Source organism: Oryctolagus cuniculus, chromosome 18 (genome assembly GCF_964237555.1).
Source record: "Oryctolagus cuniculus chromosome 18, mOryCun1.1, whole genome shotgun sequence".
NCBI classification, from domain to species: Eukaryota; Metazoa; Chordata; class Mammalia; order Lagomorpha; family Leporidae; genus Oryctolagus; species Oryctolagus cuniculus.
In genome coordinates, this window is record NC_091449.1 from 34,310,801 (window position 1) to 34,323,937 (window position 13,137).

The 13,137-nt window shown below is 41.2% G+C and overlaps 1 protein-coding gene across 17 annotated transcripts in view; it reads left to right on the plus strand.

Moving 5' to 3' along the window:
* The window catches only part of CYLD (CYLD lysine 63 deubiquitinase), a 63,678-nt gene that overhangs the window by 20,395 nt on the left and 30,146 nt on the right, over nt 1-13,137 (plus strand). The window lies entirely within an intron of this gene.

Consider the following 13,137-nt stretch of genomic DNA (forward strand, 5'->3'; position numbering starts at 1 on the left):
GTGGATGCTTACCTTATTCATTTTTAGTCTTTTTTTTTCTGAATGTAAAGCATCCAGAGCTGTACATTCTATTGATATATCCACCAGTTGCATTCCATAAGATTTGATTTGTAGTTACTTTGTTATTAAATTTGAAGCATTTTCTAATTTCCTTCAAGATTTTAAAAAGTTTAACCCATGAACTATTTTATTTTTTTTATTTATTTATTTATTTATTTTATTTATTTATTTTTTTTTGACAGGCAGAGTGGACAGTGAGAGAGAGACAGAGAAAGGTCTTCCTTTTGCCATTGGTTCACCCTCCAATGGCCGCCGCGGCCGGCGTGCTGCGGCCGGCGCACTGCGCTGATCCGATGGCAGGAGCCAGGAGCCAGGTGCTTTTCCTGGTCTCCCATGGAGTGCAGGGCCCAAGCACTTGGGCCATCCTCCACTGCACTCCCTGGCCACAGCAGAGAGCTGGCCTGGAAGAGGGGCAACCGGGACAGAATCCGGTGCCCCGACCGGGACTAGAACCCGGTGTGACGGCGCCGCTAGGCGGAACTATTTTATTTTATTTTATTATTTTTTTTTTTTTGACAGGCAGAGTGGACAGTGAGAGAGAGAAACAGAGAGAAAGGTCTTCCTTTGCCAGTGGTTCACCCTCCAATGGCCGCTGTGGCCAGCGTGCTGCGGCCGGCGCACTGTGCTGATCCGATGGCAGGAGCCAGGTTCTTATCCTGGTCTCCCATGGGGTGTAGGGCCCAAGTACTTGGGCCATCCTCCACTGCACTCCCTGGCGACAGCAGAGAGCTGGCCTGGAAGAGGGGCAACTGGGACAGAATCCAGCGCCCCGACCGGGACTAGAACCCGGTGTGCCAGTGCTGCAAGGTGGAGGATTAGCCTAGTGAGCCGCGGTGCTGCCTGCTATTTTAAATTATACTTTTTTTTCACTTGAATTACAGTCAGAGAATATAATGCTGATCCTTTGAAATTTTTGAGGGGCCAGCGTTGTGGCACAGTGGGTTAAGCTGCAGCTTGCAATACTTGTGTCTACATGAACGCTGGTTCAAGCCTGGCTGCTCCACTTCTGATCCATTTTCCTGCTAATGGGTCTGTGAGAGCAGTGGATGATGGCCCCTGCCACCCACATGGGAGATTTGGGTGGAGTTTCAGGCTTTTGGCCTGACCCAGCTCTGGCAGCCTTTTTGGGGAGTGGGCCAGCGAATGGAAGGTCTCAGCACTAGGCTGGAGCTAAAGCTGGGAGCCTGGAACTCAGTTTGTGTCTCTCCTATGTAGGTGTCAGGAACCAGTGCTGCCTCCCAAGGTGTTGTGTTAGCAGGAAGCTAGAGGCAGGAGACAGAGTTGGGTAATGGATCCATGCACTTCAGGGTGGGACACAGGCATCTTAACTGCTAGAATGAATGCCCACTCCCTCAATGTAGTTTTAAGACTTTCTGTCTAGTTTTTGGTTTGTTTGTTTAATTAATATTTACTTGTCCAATGAGATTTCCTCTCTTTCACTAGGAATGTATAAGACTTCAAAAAGTTCACAGAAAAATGTGTCTTATTAAAAAACTATGCATGAATTTCAAATTTTTTATGCCACAATAAGCTTACTTTTATTTTTGTTTTTGGGATTTTTAAAAAATTTATTTTAAAGGCAGAGTTATAGAGAGAAAGGAGAGAGAGAGAGAGAGAGAGAGAGAGAGAGAGAGAGAGAGATCTTCCATCCACTGGTTCACTCCCCAGATGGCCTCATTGGCTGGGGCTAGGCCAGGCTGAAGCTAGGAGTCCAGAGCTTCCTCTGGGTCTCACACGTGGGTGCAGGGGCCCAAGCACTTGGGCCATCGTCTGCTGCTCTCCCAGGTGCATTAGTAGGCAGCTGGATCAGAAATGGAGCAACTGAGTCTAAAATCGGTGGCCATATGGGATGCCAGCATCATAGGTGGAGGCTTAACTTGCTATGCCACAATACATAGCAATAAACTCAACTTTCAGTTCTGTTTCCCACAAACTTTTTGAAATACCCTTGTATTTTCCTTTACCTCCTTGAGCATAGTTATGATTTCTGCTTTGACAATCCTTGTCTGCCAGACTGATGTTTGGCCTGGCAGGTAAGACACAGGTTAGTATACCTACATTCTGCTTCAGAGAGCCAGGGTTGGATACCCAGCTCTGGCTCCTGACTCTAGCTTCCTGCTAACAGGGACTCTGTGAGATGGTGGTGAGGGTTCAGTCAGGTGGCTCCCCACAACTCATGTGCAAAACCTGGCTTCTGGCTTGTGCCTCTTAGCTGTTGCATGCATTTGTGAAGTGAGCCATTGTATGGGAGCTCTCTCTCCATTTCTTAATAAGTAAATAATAAATAAACATCCTTATCTGCTCATTCTAAAATCTGAATCATATAACAATTGGTATCCATTGTGTGTTTTTTTTCTTTTGAGAATGGATCACAGTTTCCTAGTTTTTTAAAGAGATATTTTGTATTAAGTCATTGTGTGTCTCTTCTTCCAAATATTGAGTCCCCTTGTAATCCGCCTACTTTTCTGTATTCTGCAGTGCCTGCAAATCTATTTTGTTGAAGTTTAGCTATTATCTGAAGGAGAAATGATCCAGTTGGAATTTACTCCATCCTTACAGTTGTATTTGTAAATGTTGTGTGTTTTGGAATAGAGGGTCATTTATTCAAGAAAAAAAGAGGGATTTCCCTGGCATTTATGAATAGATTTTACTTTTACAGTTTATTGTTGTTTTGAAATATGGTATTTTCACCATGTAGCTTAAATTTTTCTGCTTTGTTTTTATCTTTTGCCTCACTGCAAAACCTTCCTAAGAAGGTCATTTTAGGTCTAAGCCAGTAGTTCTCAACCTGAGATGATTTTGCCCATAGGGGCTGTTTGGCTCTGTCTTGAGATGGATTTGATTGTTCCACCTTAGGGTTACTGCTGGCTCCTTGTGGGTGGAGACCAGAGGTGCTGCTAAACATCATGCCATGCTCACCCCGGGTAGCGCCACACTCAAGAGTTCACAGTGTCGGGAGAGCTGAGGTTGGGAGCTGCAATGATTTTATAATGATAACTTGCTGGATGTCCAAGGGGAATCCCTCAGAAAAATTTTTTTCATTATTTATGCGTTCCTGCAGGAGTGACCTGTTCTGGCTAATACCATTTCTCCAAAATCACATGGATAAATGTAATGTCACTTGACTCACCCAATGAAACATGTTCCTTTTTCATTGTTATTTTCTGAATTTCCAGAGGGTATTTTTCAGCTCAAATTTGTGCTATTTCAGGTTGATTGTAACTATGTTTTTTACCTACCTTAATTGTAATAGTTTGGACTTTACATTTTAAAACTGAATATAATTTATTATATTGAGTAAGTTGAGAGACTAGTGAAATCGGTAGGCTAGTATTATAATTTAAGAAAGAGAGACTTGCACCCTGAAGTTGCTTATGTCTAGTTGATTGTTTTCCTCAGTCTGTTGTAGAATGAAGATCTGAAGTGCTTCCCCCACACCCACACTGTAGAACTGCATTTCCTTCTGTCTGCTCTTCCACACCTTGATTTGGTTTGAAGTATAGAGCTCCTTGGGTTCCACAGCTGTACTTAAAAAACAAACCAAGAGAAAAAGCTGCCATTTCTATTTTTCCTCTGATGGAACTGAGTATCACCTGACAAGGAATTCTTTTTAATAGTATTTATCTTAAAAACTTTTACAATTATATTTTATTTAAATATTGTTATGAATTAAAATAATACAAATTAGTTACATGAACCTTTCAGGAGTCACTTGTCAGGCACACTTTGATCTTTCAGATCTGTAGCTATCATTATCACTGGCTTTGAGCAGTGACGAGAAAGGAAAAGAATGCTATGTTTTTTCTTTTAAAGCCTGATATTCATAAACCCTGAATAGGAGATAATTAAGAATGATACCAGCTTTTATAACATAACACAAAAATTACACTTATTTGCTAACAAAATAAAGCTTGCAAATAGACTTTAAGAACTAAAGTTGTTTAAATGAAAATTAATTTAGTTTATTTGAATGGGCCTTCATCTAAATTTCATGTCATCATTAACACCCTTTTCTTGAGGAGAAAAAAAGTCATAGTGTTTCTAAAAGAAGCACTAGTTTCTCTTTCTTGTCCAATTACCTTCATTTGTAGAACAAAATTAATATTGCCAGCATTTAAAAAAGGCTCCGTATGGAGCAGTTGAACAGCTGACAAGATTAGGAAAGAATTCTTCCCAGTCAGTTGCTTGCTGCTGCTGGCTTCTGATGGATACCTTTAACTAAAAAGTGTAGGAATCTTAAGCCTGTTTATAAAAATTTTTCTCTTTTCATTCGTTTTCAAATGTTTAAAAGCACTGATCTATCTAATTTGACTTTATGTTCAGGTTCTTGAAGTTGTGATAAAGCATATAAATTAGTGCTACCCCAGAATGATACATTTCTGCATTTCTAGATCAGTCTGTCATCTTCTTGTGGGGTTTGGGTGTGTAATGCTCTTTGCTTTAATGCAGTCATTTAGTTGCACAGAATTTGATTTTTTTTAAAATATTTTTATTTTTTTGAAAGAGAAACAGAGAAGAGAGAAGAGAGAAGAGAGAGAGAGAGAGAGATCCATCAGTGGTTCACTCCCCAGATTCGTGCAGAAGCTAGGGATGGGCCAGGTCAAAGCCAGGATCCTGAAACTCAGCTGGGACTCCCAGGGTGGCAGGGACCCAAGTACTTGAGCCGTCATTGCTGCCTCCCAGGGTGCATGTTAGCAGGAAGCTGGAATTGGGAGCAGAGCTGGAACTCAAACCCAGGTACCCTGACATGGGCTGTAGGGTCCAAGCGGCATCTCAGCTGCTGTGCCAAATGTCCACTCTGCATTGAGTTTTGAGGATTATTTCTAAATTCCAAATGCAAGCTCTTTATCAGATGCATGATTTGCAGATATTTGCAATTGTAGATTTGTATGCAAAGGAAATCCTGTTTATTCTTTGGCCAGTGTGAGACTGTGGGACAGTGTTGCAGCCAGGTTGACACTGACACGGTCAAGATACAGAACATTCCCATCACCACAAGCCTCCCTTAAGTTTCCCCTTTACTGCCTCACTACTTTACTCTTCTCCCACCCCCTCCTTAACCTCTGACTACCACTAATCAGTTCTCCATTTCTGTAGTGTTGTCAGTTCAAGAGTGTTAGATACACTAGAGCCAGCACTGTAGTACAGTGGATTAAGTACCCAGCATCCTGTATACCCCAGCTTTCCCTATCAGAGCCCTGTTTTGAGTCCTGGCTGTTCCACTTCCCATCCGGCTCCCTGATAATGTGCTTGGGAAAGCAGCAGAGGGATGGCCCAGGTACTTGGGCCCCTGCACCCATGTGGGAGACCCAGATGGAGTTCTTGGCTCCTGGTCTAGGCCTGGCCCAGCCCTGGCTATTGCAGCCATTTGGGGAGGGAACCAGCGGATGGAAGATCTCTCTCTCTCTCTTTCTCTGCCTCTCTTCTCTCTGTCACTGCCTTTCAAATAAATAAAATCTTAAAAAAAATAACATTATATAAATGTAAATGTGCAGTGGGTAACCTCTTAAGATTGGCTTTCTTCTCTCAGCACAATTCTTGTTGTGCAAATCAATGGTTTGCTCTTTCTTATTGCTGAGAAATATTCCACATTTAACTGTCTATCCATGTTTAACTGTTTACCTACTGAAGAACAGCTGATTTGTCTCCAGTTTTTATCTATTATGATTAATATATTTATTAGCATTTATATACAGTTTTTGAGTGAACATATATCTTCGGTTCCTATCGTAAATATCCAGGAGTGGAATTGTTGGTTGTATTATAGGCTAAACTGTTTTCCAGAATGACTGTACTATTTTACATTACCATTGGCAATATGTAAGTGGTTCCTTTTCTTCACATCTCACCAGCATTTGGTGCTGCCATTATTTTTAATTTTGGCTCTTCTGAGAGATGTGTCGTTGATATTTCATTGTGGTTTTAATTTGAGTTTCCCTGATGGCTAATGATGTTGAATGTCTTTCTTGCGTTTGCTGTTGTTTATGTATCTTCCTCTGTGAAGTGTCTGTTTGTCTCATTTGCCCAGAGGCTAATTTGCCCAGGTTTTTTCACTGCTGAGTTTTGTTTTCTAGATATTAGTTCTTTTACATGTGGTTTGTAAATATTTTCTCCTGCTCCGTACTGTACCGGTCTTATCTTCCTAAAGGGTCTTTCACAGAGAAGATTTGCATCCTTGTGACATCAATTTATAGAGAATTTACCTTTTATGGATCATGCTTTGGTGGCGAGTCCAAAAACATGTGCCTCGCTCTAATGTGGAAGATTTTTCTCTTAAGTTTAAAAAACTTTAAATATTATTTACATGACATTACACTCTTGTTTACTCCTTTGAAGTATACAATTCAGCGATGTTGACACACTTGTAATGTGCAGCCTTGGCCGCTGTCCTCTTCCAGAACGGTTTTCATTGTTCTACACGGAACCCTTCAGCCACTGCTCAATAGATTCCTGTTACCTTCTCCCCCTGGCCTTGGCAACCACGACTGTGCTCTCTGTCTCTATGGGTCTGCTGATTCTGGAGGTTTTATACAAATGAGATAAAAGCATATGCAGCCTTTTGAGTCTGCTTTCTTTTACTTAAGTGTAGTCTTTTGTTTGTTTATTATTTTTTTGAGGGGTAGAGTTACAGAGAAGACAGAGGGAAAGGTCTTCCATCCTCTGTTTCACTCCCTAGATGGCCACAACGTCTAGAGCTGGGCTAGTCAGGAGCCAGGAACTTCTCCCAAGTGTCCCATGAGGGTGCAGGGGCCCAAGGACTTGGGCCATCTTCTATTGCTTTCCCAGGCCATTAGCAGAGAGCTGGATTGGAAGAGGAGCAGCTGGGACATGAACTGGCATCCAAATAGGATGCTCGTACCATAGGTGGAGGGTTAGCCCATCGAGCCACAGCACCAACCCCTTAAGTATAGTCTTTTTAAGGGTTGGCCATGTTGTGGTGTTAATCAGCACTCTAGTCTGTCTTATGGCTGACTATGATCCCATTCAGTATCCATTCAGTGGACTAAGTACAGATTTTATTTATTCATCACTTGATAGACATTTGAATTATTTCTAGTCTATTATAAAACATGTTGCTGTGAAATTCATGTGCAAGTTTTTCTGTGGATACATGTTTATGATTCTCTTGAGTATGTGCTGACAGTGGAACTGCTGTGTTATACGGTAATTCTAGTCATTTTGTGGAACTGCCACACTGGGTTCCAGAGTGGCTGTACCATCTTGCCTTCCCACCAGCAAAGTATGAGGGTTCTTATTTCCCTGCATACTTACTGATTTTTCCCCCAAAAGTTTCAGTATTACATTTTACATTTTACTTCATGATCCATTTTGAATTATTTTTTAATGGGATTTAATGGATTTTTTTTAACTTCTGGGTAACTAATTGCCCCAGAACCATTTGTTGAGAAGAATATCTGTCTTCCACTGAATTCCTTTTATACTACACCTTTGTGAAAAATCAGTTTGATGGGCCAGTGTTGTGATGCAGTGGATTTAGCCTCTGCTTACCATGTCCCACATCAGAATGCCTGTTCAAATCCTGGCTGTTCCGCTTCTGATCCAGCTCCCTGCTAAGGTTTCTGGGAAGGTAGTGGATAATGACCCAAGTACTTGCATCCCAGCCACCCACATGGGAGACCCACATGGGAGATGGAGTTTCTGGCTTCTGGCTTTGGCCAGACCTGGCTGTTGTAGAGTGAAGCAGTAATGGAAGATCTCTCTTCTCTCTCTCACTCTGCCTTTTAAAAAAATAAATACATTTAAAAAAATCAGTTTGGCATATTTATATGGGTCTGTTCTCCATTGAGTGTGTGTGTGTGTGTGTGTGTGTGTGTGTGTGTTTAAGATTTTTAATTTATTTATTTGAGAGATAGAGTTATAGACAATGGGAGGGAGAAACAGAGAGAAGAGTCTTCTATCTGCTGGGTCACTCCCCAGATGACCTCAACCGTCAGAGCTGGGCCATTCTGAAGCCAGGAACCAGGAGCTACTACTGGGTCTCTTACACAGGTGCAGGGTCCCAAGGACTTGGGCCATTTTCCACTGCTTTCCCAGGCCATAGCAGAGAGCTAGATCGGGAGAGGAGCAGCCAGGACTAGAACCAGTGCCCATATGGGACGCTGGCGCTGCAGGGGGAGGATTAACCTACTGTGCCAGAGCCCTGGCCCCCCATTGTGTCCTGTCCCACTGTCAACACTGCACCCTCTTGATTGCTGTAGTTAAACAATAAGTCTTGCAATTGGGAAACTGGTCCTTTCTACTTTAACCTTCTGCAAAATGCTTTTAGCTATTATAGATCTTTTTGCTTCTCTGTATCTGTATTGGAATAACCTTGTGTGTATCCATAAATTTATTTTTGAGTTTTGATAGGAAATCTCATGAAACCTGTATATTACTCTGGAGAAAGTGGATATCCTTGGGCTACAGAGAGCAGACTTTTGTTGGGGCTTTCTCTTTTTGTGCCCACTGAAGTTGCTGACGTCTTCAGGCTGAAATGTGGGTAATATGGTTCAAGAAGAAAACCCAGGCAAATCCCCACCTCTTAGGTCCCTAGGTGGTCTGCCTTCTCCTCCTCTAGTATTTGTTGTACTCAGCAGGGAGAATGAGGAGAGCATGTCTACTCCATCTTCCTAGAAGGACAAGTTGTATTTTCTTTTTTGAATTAACAATAGATATAGAGATTACTTCATGCTTGTATAAATTACATACTTAATCTGTTTAAATTATTGCATTGCACTTTATGAATATATATTTTTAACTAGTCCCCTACTGATGAGCCATTTAGGTTGTTTCCAGTCTTTTGCTATTTTAAAAAAGAGGTTTATTGATTTATTTGAAAAGCAGAGAGACAGAGAGTGAGACAGACAGACAAACATAAGAAAAAAGAGGGACAGAGAGTGAGATCTTCCATCATTGATTTACTCTCCAATACCCACAACAGCCTGGACTAGGGTAGGAACCAGGTACTGTATCCAGGTCTCCCATGTGGGCGGCAGGGACTCAAATAACTGCCGTCATCTGCTGCTTTCCCAGGTGCTTTAGGAGGAAGTTGGAATGGAAGTGCAGAATAGCCGGGACGTGAACTGACACTCTGATGTGGGATGTGGGTGTTGCAAGCTGTGGCTCAACCTACAGCTTCCCCACAAGTCTGTTATTATAAACAGTGAATAACTTCATATATACTAGAGATCTTCAAAGAGTTCATGGGAAATGTGTATTATAAAGAAATTACACGTGTATTTCAAAAATTTTTGTACAAAATAAGCTTATCCTTTTAGTCAGCTTTTCATTACTTTCACCAAAATTGATGAGAAGAGCCATTTAGGAGGGAAGAAGGTTTACTTCAACTCACACCTCACAGTCCAAGATTGCTTGGCCCATCAGTCGGGCATCTAGTGGAGGCTGGCAGTGGAAGAACCTCTACAGAGGCATGAACACTTGGCCAACCAGGAAGCAGTGAGAGACAGGAGGCATGTTGTTCTTCTGTGTCCACTGTGGTCTCTTCATAAATGCACCTCAGTTTGATCATGAGGCCCCACTCTAGCAGCCTAATCCAATCCAGTTACTTCCTGAAGGCCTTACCCTCAGACATCGTAATTTAATCAAGCCTCTACCTAATTCACCAGCCGTTAACATAAGACTTTGGTGTTTAAACATCTGTGAGAGTTTGGGGAACCAAATCCTCTTCAACCACAGCATTTAAAATCCACTTCCCATGAACTCTTTGAAGTGCACTTGTATGTATCAGTTTGCATGAAGCCAGTATGGCCAAAAGATAACATACTGGGCATAGAATTGCTGGGTCAGAGGGTATGTACATTTTACACTTTGATACATGATGATAAATGGCCTTCCATAGAGATTGGTTGTCAGTTTGAATCACCTTGACTGTATTTCAAGATGCAATTCTAATGTTATCTATATAAACCTTATAGCATTCCTTGAATGGTTTTTGGTAATTAGTTGTCCAAGGAAAGTATTTATTCTGATCAATAATAGAACCTTTTAGAGATCTTTATATGATGCAATGTGAAGTGTGTTTGGTATTAAGTTTTACATTCTACTCAGATTTCTCAATGGCCCTTAACTTCTCATTTGGGCCTGAATTATGCTCTTGTGGCTGATGATGTTAAGCAGTACACTAATTAAGCAGTTTCTCGACATTTAATGGGTCATTTACATTCATAGACATTTCTTTTGGTTTGAACAATGTCTTGTTCACTGATTTATTACCATTTCCAGCCTAAGATTTTCCAAGGGATTTATTTATTTATTTTTAAAATTGAATCAGGGGTGGGGAATGTCTGGCCATATAAGACTCTTAATCATTTGGTCTGGCCCTGGCAACCATGGGTGGGACTTGAAATTCAATAAATCTATAACAGACTGATTTTTCCATTGATAATTTTGTATGGTCCATGAATGGTGTTATAAATATCCAAATGGTCCTTGGCAAGAAAAGGGTCCCCACCTGAATCAGGTAAACAAGAGTGGTGGATAAGCTTCTGATTATATCATTTTGAGTGGATTCTTGCTGGGTATTCTATATATAATGGGTACTTTTGCTTTGGATTCTCTTTTTTTTAAATATTTTATTTATTTATTTGAGAGTTAGAGTTATGGATAGAGAGAAGGAAACAGAGAGAGAGGTCTTCCATCTGCTTGTTCACTCCCCAACTGGCCTCAATGGGCTGGAGCTGGGCCCATTCGAAGCCAGGAGCCAGGAGCTTCTTCTCCCATGTGGGTTCAGGGGCCCAAGCACTTGAGCCATCTTCTACTGCTTTCCCAGGCCATAGTAGAAAGCTGGATTGGAAGAGGAGCAACCCAGACATGAACCAGTGCCCATATGGGATGCTGGTGCTACAAGTGGGGGCTTTGACTACTATGCCATAGTGCAGGCCCCCGTCTGGATTCTTTTGCTCAATGCAGTGTCCGTGTTATTGTGCACTTCAGTAATTCATTCCCTTTTTCTGCTATAGAGTATTCTGTTGTATAAGTAGACCATGATTTACTTATTCATTCTTTTGTAAAATGGGTTATTTACAGCTTTTGGTTAAAATCAATAGGGCTTTTGTGTACATTTTTGTGCATGTTGTTCAGTGGTCATATCTTAGTATTTCTTTTAATGTCTTTCATCAGGATAGTTTTAAAAGATTGATTTATTTGAAAGGCAGAGTTACAGAGAGAGGAGAAACACAGAGAGATTTTCCATCTGCTGCTCACTCCCCAAATGCCTGCAATGACCTGGGCTGGGCCAGGCCTAAGCCAGGAGCTGGCAGTTTCTTCCCAGTATTCCCTGTGGGTGGCAGGGGCCCAGGGAATAGGCCATCTTCTCATGCCTTTTCCAGGCACACTGGCAGGGAGCTGGGTTGGAAATGGAGCAGCTGGGACTTGAACTGGAGCCCATATCGAATGATGGTGCTGTAGGTCGTGGCTTAAACCACTTTGCCACAATGTGAGCCCCTCAGGATAGTTTTAATCTCACAAAACTGCTGAAATTTTTCTTTTAAAAATTTTTAGTTTATTATTTTTTAAGGTTTATCTACCTGGGGGCTGGTGTTGTGGCATAGCAGATTAAACTGCTGCCTGCAGTGCTGGCATCCCATATGCATAGGCACTGGTTCAAGTTCTGGCTGCTTTCTTCCTATCCAGCTCTTTCTCAAATGTCCCCCCTTTTCTTTGTCTTTAAAAAAATATTTATTTAGTTATCTGAAAGGCAGAGTGATAGAAGGAGAAAGAGATCTTCCATCTTTTGGTTCACTCCTTAAATGGTCGCAATGACAGGGCTGGGCCATGCTGAAGCCAAGAGCCAGGAGCTTCTTCTGGGTCTCCCACTTGGGTCAGGGATCCAATTACTTGGGTCATCTTCCGCTGCCTTCTCAGGGCGCTGGATGGGAAGTGAAGCAGCAGGGACTCAAACTGGCACCCATATGGGATGTCGACACTGCAAGACCGTGGCTTTAACCTGCTGCACCACGGTGCCCGCCCCAATAAATACATCTTAAAAAAAATTTATTTATTTGAAAGGCAAATTGACAGAAATCTTCCATCCTGTAATTTACTTCTCAAATGGCTGCAATGGCCAGGCTGAAGCCATCTGGTTCCCAGGGTGTAGCAAGGGCCCAAGCACTTTGGCCATTTTCCACTGCATTCCCTGGTGCATTAGGGAGCTGGAATTATTTGTCTTTAGTTAATTTGTATACAGTAATTCGGATACTTTCCCCAGTGACTAAGATTTTCTTTCCACAGCTGGTGTCAGAAATGATGTTTGAAGATATCTGAATGACCTGAAAGTATTAGTAAATAGTTATTATTTTACTATATCTCTTGGCCAAAATCCTGGTTAATCAGTGCTTTTTGAATTAAAATAATATTCTATATTACATCCATCATATTCTTAGATATTTAAGATTTAGCTTAATAGTTTCAGGGTACTCCAAAAAAGTTCATGAACAATGTGTATTATAAAAACTGCACATGGATTTAAATAGTTTTTTGCCTCAAAATAAATGTCTTTTAGTTTCATTTTTCCAAGAACTTTTTTGACGTGCCATGGTGCATTCTCTGATTTCCCAAACCATGAAAAAAAGTTACCAAGCTTCATTTATTCATAATTAATTCAGTATGATTTCTCTTCTTTCTTCTTTTTTTTTTAAATAGCCTTTCCCTCATGTTTAAGTAGTAAAAATTTTACTATTTTTTTTCTTTCTGTTCTCAAAATTCCACTGGGGGTGACAATCATTTTTGCTGATTCACAGCTTTATCAGGTATGACTCCTAAGTGTCATGTTGGACTCCACAGATGTGTTGTTGAACTTTTCAGAGGAAAAGCCGTCTGCACTGATTTTCATATGTTTACTTGAACTGTGTGTGTATCTTACGAACATTATTGGGCTTCAAAGGCATAAAGTGACTTTTGTCTCAAAAGCATGCTTGCCAAATTTGTTATGCTTATGTTTCAAAATGAAGTTTTAAGTGTTTTCTGAAATATTGTTGTTTTATGTCTCTAGCTTCCTCTAGTATTGATCTGTGTATAATTCTGTATGTTTTTCCTGTTTATATGACTGTTTATAAATAC